Source organism: Psammomys obesus, unplaced genomic scaffold, assembly GCF_907164565.1.
Source record: "Psammomys obesus unplaced genomic scaffold, mPsaObe1.curated_primary_1811, whole genome shotgun sequence".
Lineage (NCBI taxonomy): Eukaryota > Metazoa > Chordata > Mammalia > Rodentia > Muridae > Psammomys > Psammomys obesus.
In genome coordinates this window covers 9285865-9307772 of record NW_026588752.1, presented here as the reverse complement: position 1 = coordinate 9307772, position 21908 = coordinate 9285865, and the positions used below count along the sequence as shown (strand labels likewise).

The window sequence follows — 21908 nt, the reverse complement described above, 5'->3', positions numbered from 1 at the left end:
CCCCCCCCCCCCCCCCCCCCCCCCCGTGAGTCTTGAACTCTTGGCCAGACTTGTGTGTAGCAGGGAATGGTCACAATGGTCACAACCTGGGCTCCACCCCTCCTGGCTGTGGCAAGTTGGGTAGGCCCTTCGAGCCCTATGGAATTGCTTTCCTATCTATTACAATGGTCTAAAAACCGGTGTCTTTTGCCTCACGTGAGGGCAAAACATGATAGCACACGTGAACTGCTCTGTGTTCCTCCTCAGGACCAGAATAGGGGAGAAGAGCAGCAGCCAGCCTCCTGTAGCATCCTCTGAGGCAGAACAGGATCCTGGAAGAAGGGGTTCAAGAAGAGTCACAGGGAGCAGGACTAGGTATCCCAGAATCTCAGGACAGGGGGGCTGGAGGCATCTCAGCTGAGTATTCTGGGGTCTCGAGGTGTGACAGTGTCAACCCAGCCCAGAAGCAGGAATGGCTGTTCACCGTGACCGGGCCACGTGTGCACTGGCCGGAAGTGTGTTATCTTAGTATTTTTAGCACCCTGTAAACACAGAAGCAGCAGTCCCTACTGTCCAAGAGTGGAAGCCTCCGTAGGCTAGGCATTTGGTGCCAAAGCCCCCACAGAGGCACCTTGCTGTGCCTGAGGCCCTCCAGGCCTTGGTCGGCAGCCCGGAGGCACACCCAGGGAGCCTCCCTGTGATCCTCTTATCCATATTCTCTCCCTTATAGCTTCCTGGGTTGCAAGAGCTGGGAGACAGTACATGGCTTACATGGAAGGCTCTGTGTCAGCAGGCCTCCTAGTCACACATCACACCAGAAAAATCGGGTTGTGATTGGCACCTAGGCAGCTAAGTTCCCCTCTGTGCCCTGCATCCCCTCCGTCCCCCTGCTGGGGTCACAGCGGGGCCGATCCCTGTAAATACCAGTCCACTTACATGTGCATTTTTCCTCTATGATCTTCCTGTTTTGATGAGACACTGCCTTTGGCCGCACAGGTTCCCTGGGGGATGGAGGTCCTGAGGCCCAGCCCTAGCCAGTCATTCAGGAATTCTGCTTCCTGGCGCCCTCCACATTCCACCAGGCTAACGCCTCCTGCTTTGCGTGAATGGGGTCTGCCTCCCCCATTCCCACGGTTCCCATGGTCACTTCCTTATCACCGTCTCCAGCTGACTGAAAAAGGCCACATTCCAGGGCAAAATTAGGCTCACCCTCCCTTTCTGTTTTCCTCCAGCGGGCAGGAGGGTTTGCTGGAGGTCATGGGTCTGGCGCTGGAGCCGTCTTGCACAGGGAACTGACTTGCTGCCCACCTTCTGCTCAGCCATATCCCCTGAATCTATCACTTGGTTTCTTGGATTGTTTGAGGAATGCTTGGGGCTCCTGCGGCATCCAGGCACAGTCCCAGGCACTGGGCTTCCAAACAGTGGGAGCTACAAGGTGTGTCACAAGGAGGGTCGGACAGCTGGCAGGGGAGGGAGGGCTCTTCTCATTTGCTCCATGTTGTAGATTCAGCTGATGCCTGGATGTGGCTGGTCGCCTTTGAGGGGTCACTTTGTGATGACCTTTCAAGGCATTTACTTGTGTGTGCAGCGCCTGGGGTGGAACACAGAACCTCTGCCTGTGAGCTCCACAGCTGAGCTCCATCTCCAGAGGGCAGAATGGAGATTACTCTAAGCCCCTTCCTCTCTTTCTTCTGCCTTTGAGCTAAGGCAGCACAGGGACACACCCAGCACCAATTCCATGCTCTTCAAATACCCAAGGCTTCAGAACCATGGAGCAGGTACAAGCTCTTTCCAGAAGTTACCTAATCCTGTTAGAGCCACAAAAAGTGAACTAAGATAAAACTCGTACCTGACATCATCCAACAACCCCAAGCTGGGGACATTCCAGAAACTAACCAGCAAGTGCCCTTCAACAGTAAAACAAAGAAGTGTCATCGGGGAAAGGGACAGAGCCACAGCTGCACTCTGTAGACTGAGGCAGTAGCAGTCTGGGCGGTTCTCTTCCGAGACCTCCTCCACTCAGAAAACCCCATGATTCCCAGCTTCATGGCAGAGAAGAATTTCATGATGAGCCAACATGAAGCAGAGTCCGAGTTTATTAGGTGAGATTTTAAGTTTTTGGCTCAAGTGCTAAGGGTAGGAGAGGCGATAGAGAAGAAAGTAAGACACTGGAGAGCCTGGGTCTGTCTTTGTCCTCACAATGAACAAGATAGAGGTGTAAGATATCGGTGGTGGTGGCGGGCCTGGAGAGATGGCTCAGCAGTTAAAAGCACTTACTTGCTGCTCTTCTAGAGGACCTGAGTTCAATCTCCAGCACCCACAAGGCAGCTCAAGGCTTCCTGTAACTCCAGTTCCAGGAGATCTAACAGACACACATGTAGGCAAAACACTAATGTACATAAAATAAAAATAAATTATAAAAAAAAAAGAGAGAGAGATTTTGTTGGGTTTAAAAGATGTTGTCTTCAAAGGATTGCTAAGAACCTAATGAGACCTCTGGGTGGTTCCCGACGGTACCCGGCAGGTCACACGTGCTAGGGTAGGTCACAGGCAGGTAGGGGATCTTCACTGTAAGCAATGTTAATAGTCTTCGTTTATGGGAGCCATAAAGATATGTGGGAGGGAATGAGGCCCTACCCAAGGGCATACACATTCAGCCCCTATGCCTGATTCATTGCCATTTTAACAACATATCTATATATAGTTAAACTATAAAATAGCTATCATACTTACAGTCATCTATCACTTATTATAAGTCTATCTATCTATCTACCTACCTACCTACCTATCTGTGAGACTCCAGTGTGAGGGGCTCTTTTTCCTCAGTTCTCTATAATTTTCCCTGTCTTTATTTCCTGCCTCAGAAAGTTGAGGACTGGTCACAACAGCTAAATGCAGCGTGGTACCCGAGCGCAGCAAAAGGACGAGAATGGGAAAGTTAGCAAAACCCTGAGAAAGTGGGCAGCCTCGTTGATGGGACATGCCAAGGTTAGCATCTTAGGGTTGAGAATTTTAGTTACATGAGATGGTAGCGTCGCACCATGGGTGAAAGGTTGGTGGGAGCCTGTAGTCATGGTTATCCTCTGGAGACAGAGGTAGTCTGAAGTGGAAAGTTTATGCTGAGGTTTTTTTGTTTGTTTTTGTTTTTGTTTTTCCTTTCCACAAAGGGAAGGAAAACGAAGAACAGGAGAGAAAAAAAAATATGAGGAGCCTAATGGTATAGGCTGGTCATCTCACCTATTTTGGAGGCTGAGGCAAGAGGAATACAAGTTCAAGGCCTGTCATGCTTACACTGGATCCTCCGAACCTGCAGGCACTACACTCACAGATTCAAACAACCACGGGAAATAATCAGAAAAAACATGTCTGCCTCTCCTGTGTACAGACTTTCCTCTCTTGCTCTTGTTCTCTGAACAATGCCGTTTGCCATATTCACTGACAATATGCTGTCTTGGGTAAGTTCATGAGAAGTGATTTGAAGTGTATAGAAGGATACATGTGTTCTCTGCGCATTATATACAACACACCTGAACATCCTTGGGGTTTCTGAGGAAGTTCTAAAGCCAGTCCTCTAGGATGCCTGGGACAGCCACACATTTTTGGAGAAAGGCCTGATGGAGGATGGCGGTGGCTTTGGGAAGGTAGAGGCTTTCCAACTGTAAAATTGTTTCCATGTAGAATTTTCCCCAGCAGGTTGTCTGGCCTTGTTATCTGAGCTAGAGTCAGAGTCTGGGCCTTGGCAGCAGCTGACAACCAGGCTTGACCACTGCTCTCAATAGTCCCCATGGAGTTCAGTGTGGCCACACTGTGAGAGAGAACCAATAAGAGATCCAGTGACCCCTCTTGTGGGCTCCTGATGGGAATAGAAGGCCGGAGTCACCAGCAAGGCGTGGTCCTACCCTTTTTTCCCTAGGCTGCAGTGTCTCCTAAGTGGTAGACAAGTCAGGACTTTGTGGAATGTCTTTTTGGCTGGCACTGGGCTCTCCAGGCCGTTTCCTTCTCCAGCATGAGATTGTGAGGGGAAATTCTGATTCCTTGGGCTACACGGACTCAGTATTCTGAGAGTCAAAGAGAGGGACACAGGTGTCTCTTTAGAATATCTTCATTCTTGCCAGGAGTAACTTTTCCTGATAGGGGAATGTGCCCCTTGCTGTTGCCACCCTGACTCCAAGCTAGGAGAAGGGATTTGTCCTGAGATCCTTTCCAGCGCTTTCCACATAGCAGCTCTTGGCACCGTCACAGTGTTTGCTGTGTCAGTCACACATCCACCACCCTGTGCACACAGCATATTTTACTTAAGTGGACTCAGTTTTAAAAGCTTGAATGGATGGATTTTTCAAAGGCAAACATTGATCTCATCCCCACAAATGGAAAACAGTCATCGCCAGTGAATCCCAGGCATCCGTAAGTGGGCAACGAGGAGGCTTGAGGAGAAGATAGTGTATCAGCGTGCTTGTCTTTATGAAAGGTGGGGCTGGAGCTCGCTCTGTGGTAGAGGGCTTGCCTGGTGTGTGTGAGGTCTTGGGTTCCACCCCAAGCACTATAATAAGAGAGTATTTTCTTCATTCTACAAGGATACAGTAATATATTTTAAAGATGCACACTCAGGACTGGGAAAGTGGCCTAGTAGGTAAGAGCACTTGCTACGTGGGTATGAGGGTTGGAACTCAAATGCTTGCCACCCACATGAAAAGCTGAGTGTGGATGAGCCTGTAACTCCAGGACAGGGTTGGGGTAGGGCTCAGAGACAGGAGGATCTCTGCAGCTCATTGGCCACCAGCCTGTCTCCAGATTTAGTGAGAGACCCTGTTGAGGGAAATAAAATGAAGAGTGATAGAGCAAGATGCCGATATCTTCTTCTGACCTCTGCACGCGCCCGTATTCAGCTTGATACTCACCACATTCACAGAAACACAGGAACGCTCGAACACGATACACATTCAAAATACAAAAGTGGGGCTGGTGATAGAGCACTTGGCTAACATGCTTGAGATCCTGCTGCCACCGGATGAGCTTTTCTTCTAAACGTGTCAGGACATTTGAGAGAGAAATGGGAAGCATTTGCTGTTTTTTTCTAGGCGTCTACCTAACACCACCTTCGGCACACGTGCTCTCCAGATCCACCCACTTTTCCCGAGGGACAGGAAAGCAAGAGCTCTTGGCCATGGGCACAGCAGTCTTTGCTGTCAGGCTACATACAGACTGTGGTTTTCGTGTGGCCTGCCTCTGCCAGGAATCCAATGCTGGTGGTTGTTGGAGGTCCAGTCTGAAGCCACTTCCTCTAGACAGTTGACCTTCCACAATTTCATAGAATTTCTTAAAAAGCCGAAAGTTAGATATGTGTTCTTCTAGGAAGTGTGGGGGTTATTTTTCCAGTATAGCATTATTTGTTCCTGCTTAGTTCTGAGAACTGGATTTTGGCATATTGATGCCATCTGTGTGACAGTTGTGTATCACCACACCTGGAATCCTGGTACTTGGGAGGCTGAGACAAGATGATAAAAGTTTGAGGATGGCCTGGGCCACACATTCTATCTAAAAAAGCCAAAACAAACAAAATGACACCAAACCCTTAAACATGAACGTGGCAGAGCTTCTCCCACGGTGAGAAGCTTTCTTTCCTCTTTTGTTTGGTTTAGTTTTGTTTTGTTTTGTTTTCCTGCCAGTTGTAATCTACCAACTTGATCTCTGACCCGACTAATCATCACAACTTGTGTTTGGGAAAGCCTCCTTTCAGAGGGTTTAAGTTAGCATCACATTAACAAGATCCATTTAAAAAAATACCTACTGTGTGCTGTGCTCTGCCTCATTAATCCCATCCACATTTGTGTATCAGGCCACCGGGTCTCAGAGAGGGACATTACTTTACCTAGCCCATGAAGCAACTGGTCAGATTCCAGAACCTGGGTCATGCTGACTTCTGCCCATTTTCTTGGGCCTCTGGGGACTTCCAAGCACCTGCTGTGGCTGTTTGTTCTGGTTGTTCCCACAGGTGGTGTGGTCAGCATGTGTGTGAGGGGATGGATCTAGCAGGAAGCTAGTGAAGAAAGAAACTGCCTGATCTCTAGCCTGACCCTAAGCCGGGCAGAGGAGTCCAGGGCTGGCTGATGATTATCTGTCTTTTTCTTTTTAAATGATTAAAATTTTTTTTTAAAAAAACATCAGAAAGCTCACAGATACAGGTCAGTGGCTGGTACTCTGGTCACTGGCATGATCCCCTGCCCCTCCAGGCTCCTTCACACCCCTGCAGCAGAAAAATCACCTCCTAACCTCCTCCCTGTGTTAGTGTCTTTTGTCCTGCACGTCACGTGCATGAAATCACTCTTTCTGAGTGTCTGAGCTTAGGATTTCTTTCACCTTCCTGACCTGTGGGGGTCATCCAAGTAGCTATCTAAGGAATTCATTCTTTGTTATTGGTGTCATCATAGTATCTGACATCCTTTGTGGTGGTCCAACTTTTTAAAAAATTCATAGAATATATTGGACACATAAAGTCACCCAGAGACCTGGGCAGTGGTGGTATAGGCCTTTAATCCCAGCGTTTGGGAGGCAGAGACAGGTGGATGTTGAGCTCAAGGCCAGCCTGGTCTACAGAGCAAGTTCCAGGACAGCCAAGCTTATACAAAGAAACCCTGTCTCAAAAAAAAAAGGGGGGGGGGGGAGAATAAAAACACCCAGAGAATAACATACACCCATCTTTTCTCTTAAAAAACAGACCTCTCCCCACATTCCTCTGCCTGTTTCCACCCAAGCCAAGCAGAGCCAAGTCCGGAGATGTTTGGGATCCCAGCCATGACTTACAGGGGTTTGGGCTCCTTATTTACGAGTCCTTAACAGACCCTTCATTTGAACAAGTGAATGTGCACGTGCTCACGTGTATGGACACGCCTGCTTGTTTGCTTTGTTGCATCCAGTTAACTTTTGTCAGGGTGCTCAGTCTTTCTGGGATCTGGAACTTCAGCTCTGTGCTGTTGAGGAGCAATGCTGAGAAGGAAAGGCTGGCTGGGAAGCGGCAAGGAGTGTGGAGAAGTAGGGGAGACGGGCATGCGGGAGTTACCTGCGGCCTCTGAGGAGTCTTGAGGTGCCTGGGCTCCTTGGCTTCTGTCTGGTTGTGGACCCTCTGGAAATACAACCTGCCCTTGGAGGTTCTCATTTTCTGCTTCCTTGGACACCGGTTCTTGATTGAGGCAGCCGTCCAAGGAACTGGTGGGACAGGACACCCTCCTTTGGAAATGCTCCATGTCCCCCGCCTTGTATTCAGTTAGGGACAGGCACTATGGCTAAGCACTCTTGTGTACTAGTATAGAAGCTTTCTCAGCAATCCAGACAGACAGACAGCCAACTGGAGAAACTGAGGCACAGGACAGTGAAGTAAGTTCTCTAGGGTCACAGCTAGCATGAGCTGGAGCTGGGACTGGAACCCGGTAAGGCTGGCTGCAGGTGCGCTGTGGCCCGCTCTCCAGCCTGTGCCTCTCTCACGGTACATTCACCGTGGAGCTCTTCCCGATTCCAGCTCCAGGCCTCAGGCACTGCCTTTGGTGGCTCCTGTCGGATCACCTGCAGGGGAAGAGTTTGCAGAAATGATCAGTGAAGGGATTGGGCATGTGGACAAAGGATGGAAGGTGGCAATGCCCGTGCAGTGTGTTGGGAAGCCATCCAGGGAGGGCGCAGACTGGCTTTGGCCCCAGGCTGTGCTGTGGGGCTCTGACATGGAGGGTTTAGGTCTCAGCTGTGCTCAAGTGTTTCCTGGCAATGCCACTTTGGGTGACAGTTACCCTCACTGGGGAAACTGGGTCCTGATAGCCCAGTCTTCCCAGGGTCATTGGGGCTGCGTAGTTAGTAAAGAGATGCCACCAGTCACGAAGTACAAAGTGGGACGGCCCCCCTCAGTGGCACATCCAGGCTACATGAAGCCAAGGATGCCTCACGAGAGCACCCAGGGCAGGTCAGCCGGTCAGTCCCACGGTCTGTGTGGGACACCATCAAGGCATTTGGAACTGCTCTGCAACTTTCCCCGGGAAGTGGCAGAACCGCTGCCTGGCCTTGGCCATCTGCTGCGGTGTCTTCAATTCAAGCCACTACGTCCCTCTGCTTTCAAGACATATATATATGTTAGTTCTGGCTTTTAATCCTAACCCCAAAAAGGGCTCCTCAACCGAGAGGCAGACAACAGGGCTGGCCTTCTTTCTCTATCCTCTCATATACTTTGATTCCCTTCTCCAGCCATACAGTTTGCGGGGGATGCCACACCTTCTGTAGTGCTTCCTGGGTGCCACAGGTTTGGTGTACCGGTTAATAAGCTCACTTTGTTCTTATCAAGAGAGATATGTCATCCTCATTTGGGGAGGGGGTAAACGGAGGCCCAGAGAAATAGATGTGCCTTAGTAGAGTCGGGATTTGAACTCAAAGCCCGGGTTGCCTTGATTTTCCCCAGTGCTGCTCTGTGGAAGAGAGAAGGCATATACAAGGCGCCTGGTGTAGCCACAGTCACAGCAGCGGTGATGATGGTCATGACAGCCAACAGCTGCCCCATGCTTGCTCTGGGCTGTGAACTTGTACAGGTGTCTCCACATTTCATCCTCTTTCCCATGAGTCAGCGTCTTCTGCCCCCTTTGAAGAATCCCAGAGTTACAGAGGAAAGTGTTTCTAAGTCACTCAGCCAAGGCACAGGGTGGTGGAACGCTGGACCTTGAAGGTCCATCCACCAGGATTTGAAAACCAGGCACATGGTTATGTCCAGACAGTGGAATATTATTTGGCACTGAAAAGCAGTGAGTTGTAAAGGTGGGAGAAGACGAGGAGGATGCTTCAGTACACGTCATTGAGTGTCAGAAGCTGGTCCACAAAGACTACAGAGCCACTGATTCCACGTGAGCAACATTCCAGGAGAGTTCTGGCGCTAGCACTACCCATCTGTCCCTAATTCCCCAGACTCATCTCAGGCAGGAGTCATCTCTAAGCCAGTAAGAAAATTTAATTCTTTAGAGATTCATTTTACCCATGACTTCTTAGAGACAACTTCTTTTCTAAACAGAGAGGAGTGTCTGAGCCTTGACGAAGCCATTGGCTCCTGCCACCTACACACACAAGCTGCCCCCAGTTGTGGGCCTGGATCTGGCTAAGTGAGCGGCCTGGTACACAGAGTGCCTGGGCCCATTGAGTGCTCGTGGTCCACCTCTGGCTCAGCCTGCCCCTCCCATGGATGAGTCATGCCCGAGACTTCAACATGCTGGCTGTCCAAGCTCCAGTTTAACTTGGCTCTTGAGCAAAATGTACTTTTCCAAAAGACATTGATTCAACTCAGCTTGTATTTTGCAATGCCCCGGCAGGAGGGGGGGCCAACCTCTCCCCTGCTCCCAATGCCAGCACATGCTGTCCTGGGGAGTGGGGCTCCTAGAGCACAGTATCACCCCCCTCCTCCATCCTTCACTCAGCCCTTCCCCTGCCATAGCCCTGTCCCTTAGGCCAGCCATGCGGTACCCAATGCCTGTCTCCCTCCAGCCCCGACACAGCACACGCCGCTGAACTGAGTTTCAGATGACACCACAGAGCAGGCCTGGAAGGAGAGCTGGCCGAGACAAGCCTCAGCCTGTCAGCTTATCCCACTGGGGAAACCCTATCCTCTGCAGAGCCATGGGGCCTATGTTATGGGTGCAGGAAGAGTACCTGGCAGCCTGAGAACCAGCATGCACATTGTGGACTTGTCCTCTTACAACGAAATTCTTTCAGAGGTCGCTGTGGTGGGGATTAAACCCAGGGCCTCATAGGCTAGATCAAAGTTCTGTGACCATTCTACATCATTAACCCCTAAAACAGGCCCTGCTGGAGAGCAGTTTAGGTTCATAGAAAAATTGAGTGGCAGGTAATGAGTCCTCACTAGATTCCCTTGTCAGCATCCCCAGACAGAGGTCACCTGCTACACTCAGAGGGCTAACCCAGCACAGGTCACCCAAAGGCTATGCATGACCCCTTTATAGCAAGGGTCTCATGCATTCCATATCCCTGGAAAAGCCGCAGATGACACTCTAGTTTTTGTGACTCTGGGACTTGGGAGAGCTTTCTGGACATAGGTCCCCTCCCATAAATGGGTCTGAGTCAAGTATGATCACACACAGCTCTAATCCCAACACAGGGGAAGCGCAAGCAGGAGGATGGAGAGTTTAAGACCAGCCTAAATTTGGGAGCAGATAATGAGTTCTGCCTCAAAAACAAAATTAAATAATCAACAAATGTATGTAGGACTGCTTGTATTGAGTCAGCTTCAATGACTATCTGGAATATGTAGATCACATCCCCATGCGTGTGTCTTGGCAGACATTACTAATCCATCTCAGCATGCACACACAGGGTCAGGGGCTGAGCCTCAGCATGGACTTGGAATGTGTAGGCCTGATCCCTTTCATGGAAACTTCTCTGAGCCGTAGGGCAATTCTTGGATTCCAAGTCCCCATTGAACTCAAGCCTCTGCCCTCTTGCTGTCTATTCTGGTATAAGTGTATTTCATTGTCAAGAGTAGAAGCTGAGCTCACAAGCTGATTGGTTGTCCTCAGGCCAAATCTGATGCATAGATATTTGCTTGGCATGTCTTTTTATTATAGTAACACAGCCGTTGGCAACCTTTTTCAAACTGGTAATGTCACATAAGACCCCGAGATCTCTAGGTTTCCCAGATCTGGCAATTTTAGGGCCATTTGTTCTACCCATGAGCCAGTTCTTTCTGTGGCCTCTCCAACCATTGTGGGGCTGCCTGGTCCATTTCCTCCATTCCTACAACTTGCAGAGCCTTATTCCGAATCCTCTACTTTGAAGATAGATGAGGACTGGTTGCCTTGATGTTTCTAGAAGGAAGATTGCTCCCACCTATAAGTGTCTTTCTGGGGAATTGACGCTAGGTCTCTGTTTTCCCATGTGAGTTTCCTTAGAGCCAGAGCTTGGAGCGGTGGAGGCGAGTACAGGCTGTGGTCACTGCGACTGCCACTATCAGTGGTGCAGAAAATGGCCTGGCTCTCTCAGGGGTCACATTGTGTAGCTCCAACACTCATGGCTGGTGGCTCAGTGGGCCTTTGGTTGCTTCAAGATGATAGTCCCACCTCAAGACTGCTGGGGCAAACACTGGAGATCCCAGGATGTGGAAAGAGCTCCCCGTCCTTAGACAATCCATAGCTTTGATGACAAGATACGCCTAGTGTAAATGAGACAGCGTAGGCTGTGCTGAACACAGCACCCATGGGCTTAATGACAACATGGCGAAAGTGGATGACGGGGCTGCAATACGTCACAAGGATAGGTGGTTCAGCTGACCTCAGCTGGAAGCGGGATGTGTGAGCTGAGATTTGAAGAACCCCCTTGGACATCAGTCTGCCCAGTAGCCTTTACGCCTGCTGTCCTTGCTGCTAGAATGTTCTCCTTAGCTAGCCACCTGGCTGTTGTCTCGTTCCATTTGGGCCTGTGTTGTTTGGCTGTTTCTCAGGTCACTCTTCCCAGGCGCCCCTCCCCTCCCCTCCTACTTCAGGCATCGCCATCCTTTTTCTTCAGATGGTCACCAGTGCTGACAGACATTCATTCACTAATTGTTGTCGTGCCCACCGGAGCATGTGACATTGCTGTATTTGCAGCACTTAGCCTCATGCCTGGCCTGTAGCAGCTACTCAATAATGTGGGAGAATGGTGGCAGGGTGGATAGGAGGGAGAACAGGTGACCTTCACAGAGAGCGCAAGTACAGAAAGGCCCAAGCTGACACTCAGCCTGGACACGGGCTCTTCTGGAGACAAAGGTATTGGTGGCACCATGGGCAGAGAGACGTCGAGGATGATAGGACTGGCCAACCAGGCCCCCTGAGACAGAGCCTGGCCATCTTCATTTCCTCGTTAATAACCAGCCTGTTAGAGGAAACTGACAGTACCAGGCGACCTCGTATAATAACAGCTCTCTAATAACCTGTAGCCAGGCCTGCTGCAGGCCCTTTCATTTCTTCTCCATGACCCACCACAGAAGAACTGTCCTTACTGTAATGTGATGGTCAGATTTTACACTCTCAAGTTCACAGTTGCCTGCCAGGCCACAGTACCATCACCTCAGCTGCAAAGGCTGACCAGATGGAGGTCCCACCTCGGCACCAGCTCACTGAGTGACCTTGAGCTTTGGTGGCCATGAGCCTTGTAGGAACTGCCCTGTGCTCTTGGCTCTTCCCACTCTTTTCTCCAGGCATATTTCTATTTGTCTTTCTAGAATTAGGGTCTCCATCTGAGCCATTGCTTCTCCAGGTTTTCTGAACCTTACCTGTATTATAAAAATGAGGACAAATCTAATTTTTGTGCCTTGAATTCCCACCCAGTTTTGAAGATCAGATGAGGCAATATGAAATTAGGACCCAGGCTCAGTAGATGTCATTCACCTTCCCAGCTAAAACCTTCATCTGGTCCTTTTACCCTAGTCCTAGCCAGAACTCGACCTCCAGTTACTTTCCAAGGTCAAAGAATGCTACCCACAGGTGTTCTCGGCTCTCAGCAACACTAAGCCCAACAACAGGCCCAGAGGACATTTAGACTCCACTCAAGGGCACCTTCCGCAGCTATCTCTGCGTAGTACCCTCCCCCGTGCCCTCCTGAGTGAGAAACACTGACACCCCCTCCCCAACCTCCCATCCCTGTTTATTGCTTTTAAACCTGTTGGAAGGCTGCCTCTGGCGGGGAGCCACAAGCATGAGAATCCAGTCCAGGAATAGCCCTTGCCACTCAGCATTTAAATGCTGCCTGTATTTTTACCCCGTGATGGGTCACTTTTGAAAGCCCCCGCTCATGTTCTGCCCCTCTAAGAATACATTTCCATTTATAGCCTCTGTCCGGGGGGTGGGGTAGGCAGCGCATCCTGTTTCAGTGAGTTGGAAACACTTCAGGGGTTCCTGTTCGCTAGCAGGAAACCTGAGTCCTGGCCAAACCCCAGGTGCCTTTCTGCTTCCAGAGTCTGAGCTAATCTGGCTGTTGCAGGCTGGGAGACAGGTGGGGGTCCGGGCCCCTTGCCAGCTGTGTGTTGCCAGGGTCCCCAGGCAGCACAGCATTGCAGTTCCATGGCTCTAGTACACCCTTTCTCCTTCGTCACCCACCAAATGCCCACAGCCTTCTGTTTGCACAGGGTCCTATAAGAGTACAGGAGGACAGTGCTGAGCATGGGCAGCAAAGGTCCTTGAGGGTGAAAATGGAGTTTGGGAGTGGTTAAGGAAGCTCATCAGGTGACCTCCTTTGGCCTTCCACCAGGCTCTAACCCCAGTTCTGTCTTTTTATGATTCTGTGAGTGTGGGCAAGTGATTTGGCTTTTCTGAACCCTGCTTTCTGCATTCGTTAATGTTCCCTGGGTATTCCCTGGGCGGTGGGCAGGATTCAGCAGGATAGAAACAATCAGGTATCCAAGTAGTACCTGGCCCAGGAGGTGGGACTCTATACCCTTTCACATCCCTCTGTTGACTCCGGGTGACTCAGGTAGGTCAGGCTAAATGTCTTATGAAAGATACTTGACATTAGAAACAGGTGCATGCTGGACCCTGCCCCAGCCCACCCTGCATGCATCATTCTCTAATCAATCCAGGCACTGAGAATCTGATGGTCGCCTGGAGGATCCTGAGGGAGAGCCTGGCCCACCATCCTTCCACCCACCTTGCAGTTGTCTCTCAGACCTGTTCTGTGCTGGCTCTCACAGTGCAGCCCAGCGCTGCAGTCAGGCAGTACACAAGAACACGTGTATATGTAACTGCGAGCAGAGAGTGAAGAAAAGAACAGAGCGGAGTGACGCAGAGCGGTGGACTTCCCAGAAGGTGGCATTTGAACACAGGCATAAGTGAAGGAGTAAGCCACACCGATGAGTGAGCGGAACACTCCAGATACAGGAAATTTTGTTTACAAAAGGTCATTATTAGTTCAGAAATACTGAGTGGAAAATTCTAGTTGTGGCTCATATGTTTTAAACATGTCCTAAGTAACGTAATGAGATCTATCACCCCAAAATATGAATATCCCTTTGTCTAGAGCATTCACCTTGTGTATATGACTGGCCTAGTCACCTACTGATCATCCCGGTCATCAGGCCCGTTGTCACGGTATCACGGGGCTTGTTTCCATTAACCTTTATTTTTCTTAATAATGGTCCTGAAACGCATGAGTAGTGACAATGGCAATTTTATTACAGTATAATGTTATAATTATCCTGTTCATCGCTGCTGACGTCTTCCTGTGAGTGCCTTATAAATTAAATTTCTCATAGATGTACTTAGGAAAAGGGTATCTGGTTTCAGGTACCTATATTGTGTTTCCCACAGTGCAGGGGGGGTGGGGGACAAGTGCCCAGGTTCTCCCACTGATGCACAGTAAGAAATTAAAGCTTCTTACTTCTGCGCCTTTTACATTTTATCTGTAAGGAATGATCTTGGCGGAAGTAACAGAAAACCCAAATGAAAGTGGTTGAATATGTTTGGCTTTTCCAGTGTGACATGAAGTCTGAAGGTAGAGGCATTTTCAGGGTTTGCCCCAAGAATGCCAACATCTTTGTCTCTGCTGTTAGCTAACTGTTTCCCTTGTGGTCCCCAGAAAGCTGCTTCCAATCTATATCTGAAATGGGAGGGTGGGGATGAGGCTAGAGTAGGTAGCACCAGGAACACCTGACTCTTCGATGCTAAGATCTAAAGCTCATTGGCCGACAGTACTTCATACAAAATGTCATTGGCTGGGTGGCTGGCCTAGTGGGTAGGGTGCCTGTCATGCAAGCGTGCAGCCCTGAGTTTGGGTACCCAGCGTCCTGTAACTGCTTAGCAGCACCTACTGTAATGCCAGCACAGGTAAAGCTAAGAGGATCCCTGGGCCTCACTGGCCAGCCCTGCTAGCCAAGTGGGTAAGCTCCAGCTTCAGCAATAGGCTGTGTCTCAAAAAAATTAAGGAGGCAAGGGATCAGGAAGGACACTGGCCACCTCCTTTCCTCTCCCGGCACCCCCATTTTTGAAGGAGATTGAGTCACTTGTTCTGTAGATTTCCGTACAACACAGCTATGGTTTTCTGAGTCCTCTGTAACTGGTGAGCTCGGGAGCCTTGGGGTCTAAGGTCAGTCTCTTGGCAAGAAGCATTTCTGGTGGTGCTGTGCAGTTGCGTTGGTGTGCCTGAGGTGTGCAGTGATGGCATAGTGACCTGGCCTGTCTGTTTAAGGTTTCTGCCCACCATGGCATCCCTTGGATGGGAGAGCTGGCACAGGCTGAGTCTTGTGACCCTCCTCAGTCTGCATTTACTGCTGGAAATCCTTCTGTAAGACATAATGTTGCCTGTGTCAATTGTTTGGTCACCTAGAAGTAGATATTGTAAAAAGAGATTCAAAATAACTATTCCACGTAGCTGGTGGCCTAGCATGTTGGTTCAGCATGGCCTCGATTTGGGGGGATGTTGTTTGGAGGGCCTGTATTATATTACATTATTTGACACATTATAATTATGGCTGTTATTAAATATATTGGTCTGTACATGACACACAGCTAAGTGTCACCTATTTATTGATATGTGTATACCATGACATCATCACAGCCTAGATGATGAACGTGTCCATCATTCCCCAGAGCCTCCTTTCGTCCCCACCCACATTAATCTTCTGGGACTCCAGACTGAGCTGCATTTTCTAGAATCTACTCTGGATGAAATCACCCCATAGAACGGAGGCACCTTTACTCAGCATCCTTAGAATCGACCGCGTGTACCTGTCCACACAGCATCCCACTTTATGGTGGACATCTCTGTTGTTTTCCTCTTTTGGCCAGTAGAAGTAAAGCTCCCCGAGTGTTCATGTACACACCCTGGGTATGTGTAGCTCTTCACGTCTCCTTGGCACACACAGTGAGTGTGTGCTGTGGTTCTAATACAGCCTGACTGTACCATGGCTCAGTGTGTCAGTGCACAGGTGTCAGGAAGATTGGCAGGTGGTCAGGGCTCTCCACTTCATCTTCACTGAGTGTTTTCTGCAGTGGCTCCTCTGCGACTCCCTGAGGTCTCGAGGCTCAGGCTGGCTTCATGGGATTAGTTAAGGTCTTAAGGGACTATATTAGTGACCAAGAGAGCACGTGAGCCTAAAGGAATTCGGCACCTTTCCATCTATCTCTCTCGCACACATGCTTCTTCTACCTGGAAACTTCTTGCCACGTCTCTACGGTGTTGCGATCTAGCACAAGGCCCGCCAGAAGTGGACCAGATGTGGCCACTCCGTCATGGATGGACTTCTGTGCTCCAATAAATCTCTTTTTATAAATTACCCAGTATTTTGTTATAGCGACAGGAAAACGATAGTTGTTTAACTTCCTAAGCTCGTGCTGAATTCTTCCCAAATGGCCACACAGCTTTATGTCCTCAATAGGAGTGCATAAGTGTTCTTAGTTGGTCCACGGCTCCAGCTATCATGAGCCGTGATCTCTCCCTGTGGTTCCCGTTTGGGTTCTCCCAAGTGACTTTAATGGTGGCATCCCTTCAGGTGGTGTTTGACATCCATTGGTCTCTGAGGAAGTGTTAGATCAAATAAATCCTTTGCTCAGTGTTCACTGCACCACTTTCAGATACTGTGTTTTGAGAGTTCTTTAGCCTGGACTTTCGTCTTTAATCAGACCTTTTTTTTTTTTTTAATTTTTTTTATTTTCCCCACCCTGTGGTTCATCTGTGTTCTTTTTAAGCACATCTCTTCTTCAAAGAGAAGTTTTTAGTTTTGATAAAGCCTGATTCATCAACTCTTTCATTCCTGGAGTTTAAGGTGTCTCTAAAAAACAGTTCCACCCAATCTCAAATCACAAAGATCTGCTTACGGCCCCACAGGGCTATGAACGTAAACATTCAGGGAAATTTATCTATAATGACCGAAAGAGGAAAACAACCCAGATGTCCAAGGACACAGACGTATGTACAGACTGTCCACGAATCGGGTACTATTCAGGTCAAGTGGGGCTGACAGGCACCACATGGCCGACTGCAGTCAGTGTGCCACGGCAGCACGGTTCAGATGGTGGGAGCGAGCCTGCCCACAAGATTTGCCCGTTCTCTAGGACCTTTATGTGCTTGTGAGTCTTAGAACCTTCCTGTCTGTCTGCAATCGTGCTTGTGGTTTGGGTTGGAAGTGAGTTGGATCCAGAGAACGGTTGAGGAGGAAGTGACCTTTACTAACATCGACCCCTTGCCTCAGTACACACCTTAGTTTTTAATTCCCCTCAGCAATGGCTTCTAGTTACACACACACACACACACACACACACACGAACTCAGTCTTACACTCTGTCAGCGTTGTCCTGCTTATTTAACATTTCATGCATCTCTTAGTACTTGTGGGTGTAATAATTTGTGTACATTTCAGTCTCACCTTGAGTATCAATTCATTGTCAACACTGCTCCCCACTGTTCACCCCAACACCCACATACAGTTTCCCATAACAATCACAGTCCTTGCCCTTGGCCTTCTCCCTTTGCACATTAGGAGGATCCTGTTGGTCCTGGGAGTCCCCATTCCCGTTGGCAAATGTGCCACCCTCCACTTGATGGGTGCTGCCTAGCCTGTGCCCTGTCCATCTCCTTTGCCTGGGGCTTTGGCCTGGCTCCGGACATTTGCTGTTGCAACGGACACTATGGCGACCAGCCTCATGCTGATGCCATTTCACAGCTGTACCTGGAATATACTGGGTGTCATTAATGGGCTAGGCCTTTCGAGACCCAGGGAAGAGGCCGAGACAACACTAACCTGACCCGGCATAGCTTGGTGGGAGGCCTGCAGAGAGGAGTGCCAGCTGCCCCAGCAACACCGCCTCCTCCCCAGCCACCCTCGGTGTCTGTGGGAAGGGAGGAGAAAGGCTGGGGCTCTGTGGTTACAAAGGGCGTTCTGGGACTAGAGAGGTCACGTGTGGGATGATGGGGCAGAAGTGGAGGCTGCTAAAGCTGGAAGTCATGCAGGGGCTAGAGGGCTCCTGTGGGTACCAGGCGTCATGACATCTCAAAGGCTGGGCTGGAGGGAGAAAATCATATCTGTATTACAGACTTCACCATCACACAGCGGCACGTGCCATCACACCAAACCCTCCTCCACCCTTAGCTCGTCCCCTCCTCCAGGCAGCCTGGGTAGAAAAGCAGATGCCCCGCAGCAAACTGAGTTTAAATTCTAGCCCTGAATCAGGGGCAAGATGGGCAGAGACACGTGACCTGCTACACAGGGTTAGGAAAGTGATGGGTTAGGAAAGAGTCAGGTCCAAGGCCTGGAGCACAGGTAAGCCCTCATCACAGGGGGTGGTGGCCAGCCTGGCTGCGATGATCCTTCTCACTCAGGCCTTGGCGGAAGGGGTGGGGGAGAGGGCTGGAGACAGCCAGGCGCTTGTTCCACCCACAGGAGATGGTGGTGGGAGTACACGTTACCATGTAGAATGTCCATTCAGGGTGGAAGGCACAGTGGTTCTCACCTTGCCCTCTAGGCCTGCGAGTGCAGTGTGTCCGCTCTGTGAGGTGAAAGAATGACTAAGAACAAATGAGTGTGCATATTCTACCTCACTCCCTAGACCCACACCGAGGGCTTTGCCAGGCCAGTGGGCAGGGCTGACCAGGCCAAAGGTCCAGCTAAGTGTCTTAACAGCTATTTTTGGGACAGGTTGCCCCACCACCCAATGACTTGCTCCTAAGTGGCATGTAATTTCATTAGGCCTCGGAAACAGTGACATGCCAGGCTCCTGCTGTGGACCCACCCACATCCAGCCAAGCACAGAGCTGTGGAGATCCAGCTACAGGAACGGGGAGAAGCGAGGCCCCGGGCATGCAGTTAAAATAGCACAGCGGAGGCACTCTGCTGTGGAAGGAAGTCACAGATGAAGTCAGCCGGTCCTTCCAGCAGCACTTCCCTTTGCTTGGGAGCTGGGAAGGCATGCATGTTTATTTTGGGTCGGTCTGCGGCCCCCTCCCTCCATAGGCTGGAGGTGGGCTGCAGACAGACTTTCTGTGAGCAAATCCTGCTTCTCATGACTCCCAGTGCTGATGTTGACGTATGTTCCCACGGCACTGTTTCCTTCTTAGCACCGAGGGAGGGGATTTGCACAGCGCATTGTGAAATGGTGGCACGCATGCTTACTGTGCCTTCATCACAGGGCGTAAGGTAGACCCAGGCGGTTTGACCTTTTTACTGTGTGTTTCTTTGCCCAGTTTTTTTCCACATAAACTTCGCTTTTTCAGGCATAGAGTGAAAAAGACCAGAAGGACCTGCTTAATCCCAGAATCATGGTGTCTGTGGCGCCATCAGGGCCATGGCCGTGGCTCTCCTAGCAGGAGCAGAGCCCCTGAGGCCTCCTGAGGAGGACACCGGATGGCTGGGGAAATGAACCAACCCCTTCTGTGATGTTCTATTCCACACAGAACAGGCCTTCTCAGCTGCCGGCCTGTGGACGGCGGTTATAGTCGTTGTTCCTCCTGGAGCTTTCTGTGCAGCTGAGAGGCCAGTAGCATCCCCAGCCTCCGCCCACCAGGTGCCAATAACACCCCAGCCCTAACAGTGGTGGCCAAACTGTCTTCAGTGTCCCACACCCCCTGGGAGGCGCACAGGCACCGTTACTCCTGACTGAGAATCAATCCCTGGCATACAGCTTTTCAAGGACACAAAAGCTGCCAAGGTGTGATGACCAATCTTTATTGTCCGTTTGATGGGATTTAGCATCACCATGGAAGCACACATCTGGGTGTGTCTATGAAAATGTCTCCAGAAAGGTTTAACTGAGCGGGGAAGACAACCTGGGCAGGCGGCACCACCAAGAGCCCTGAGATGATGAAGTGAATAGAAAAGAAGTGAGTTGCGCGCCAGCATCCTCTCTCTCTGCCTCATGCTTTACCTCCACATTGTCCTTACACGGTGGACTGCATCCTGGAACTGAGAGCCAGAATCAAACCTTCTGTTGCTTTTCTCGCAGCAACTAACACCCACAGTAACTAATACCCACGGCTCCACAGCTGTACGTTTTTAATTGGTTCTCTACTGCGCCCAGCAATCTTCCTGCCTCAGCTTCCCGAGCCGCTGGGATCACAGGTGTGCCCTGCCATGCCAGGCTGTGTTTTAAATACTTACCCCGGGTAAGCTACTCTTCTCAGGGACTCTAGTCTTTCTTCCAATCTGAGCAGGTGGCGTAGAGTAACTGCAGGGACACTTCCAGAGCTGACGGTGGTGAGGGTTGAGGGCAGGAGGCCTGACTGGTCTGTCTGGAGCGTTCCCAGCAGGTGGTCAAGGTTGTGCCCGCCCACTCCAGTTCTTGCTCCCAGGCTGTTGGCATTTGCGCCAGGCTGGGTTTCCTGTACTCCAGGTTGTCCTCTTGCTTTAATCTCAGCTTATTTTGCCTTATTCAAAGGAAATCCTCAAATCTCCATCAAAATGCAGCGTGTATGTGTCACCCTATGCCACCACTATCCATTCCACCTGCCGATCATGTGCTTAGTTGATTTATTTTTGGTTTTGGTTTCTTTTGCTGTTGGTTGATTGGTGGGTGGGTTGTTTGTTTTGTTTTGTTCTTCGTGTGTTTTCACTCTTGTGGGTAACTGTGAGGGCCAGAGGTGGGCATTGGTACTTCCTCGATCACTTCCCCTCCCCCTTTCCATGTGTTTGTGTGGTGGTTTGCATGCAGAGGTATGCATGGGGGTACACATATGTGTGTGTGTGTGTGCATGTGTGCATGTGGAAGCTAAGGGTTGAAGTTGAGCATCTTCCTCCATCATATTTCTGTCTTTTTCTTTCAAAATAGTCTCCAAATTTAGAGGCTGCTTTGAGAGGCGGGCCGCCATGCCCGACAGTATTGCTGTGGGTTCTGGGGATCTGAACTGTGGCCCTTTTGGCTGTGTGCTGAGCCATCTCCACAGCCCCAGTTTATTTTGTGAGACAAGATCTCTCATTGACCCTAGAACTCTTTGTTTTGGCTAGACTGGCCAGCCAGCACCAGGAGCCACCTGCCTCTGTCCCCAAGTGCTAAGGTTATAAGTGTCCACGGCCATGCCTGGCTTTTATGTGCATGCTGTGCTAGAACTTGGCTCCTCCTGCTTGTGCAGCAGGCACTTTAGCCACCGAACCATCCCCCTGCACCCCACTTCGTTCTTTTGTTGGGACAGAGTTTTTGTAACCCAAGTTGCCCTGGAATTTATGATCTTCCTGCTGTCGCCTCCCAAGTGCTGAGTGCACAACCATGTACCCTCCTCTGGGCTCTTAGGGCAAGCTTTGGGCCTCGTTCTTCTCAAGAAAAGGGGCTCAGGTAGCCTGCATTGGCCTTGAACTTGCCATGTAGTTGAGGGTGACCTTGAACTCTGGATCCTCCAGCGTAAGGACATGCATCGCACACTCAGTTTATATGGTGTTGGTGGGGGGGTGTGCAAACCATGGGCTTTGCTCAAGCTAGGCAAGCACTGCCCACAGACTGACATCCCTGCCCCAGGTCATCTGTATGTCTGTCTGTCTCTCTCTCTCTTTGAGACAGGGACTCACTCTAACCCCTTTTGGCTGCCTGGAACTTACTATGTAGATCAGGCTGGCCTCAAACTCACGAAATCTACCTGCCTCTGTGTCCCAAGTACTGTGATCAAAGATATGCACCACCTTGCCCAGTGCTGGGCCTCGTTCTTGTGTTGATCTGTTCATTGGCTTGGAAGGCAAAGACTAAGAAAAATCCTAGGCTGAGGAAAGGGCAGGAATTGGACCTACTCTTCCTCGTCCTCTGTGTGGGGCTGAGCAGTGACAGATTGTGTACCTTTCTTCCTAAATATTTCCCCCCAAAATGAGTTGTCCTGCATTTGGAAGAGTCGGTGAGAACTTGAAAGGCCTGCATGCAGAACACTGCATGTATAAATTTAGCCAAAACCATGATCCTATCTGATGTCCATATGTGAAATGAGACAAGACCTCACCCAGGCTGGGCGGGAGAGTGGAC

General features: G+C 50.1%; 1 protein-coding gene across 1 annotated transcript in view; it reads left to right on the top strand.

Annotated features, from left to right (window-relative positions):
• The window catches only part of Ergic1 (endoplasmic reticulum-golgi intermediate compartment 1), a 77471-nt gene that overhangs the window by 449 nt on the left and 55114 nt on the right, over positions 1-21908 (top strand). The gene's annotated exons all lie outside the window — the stretch shown is intronic.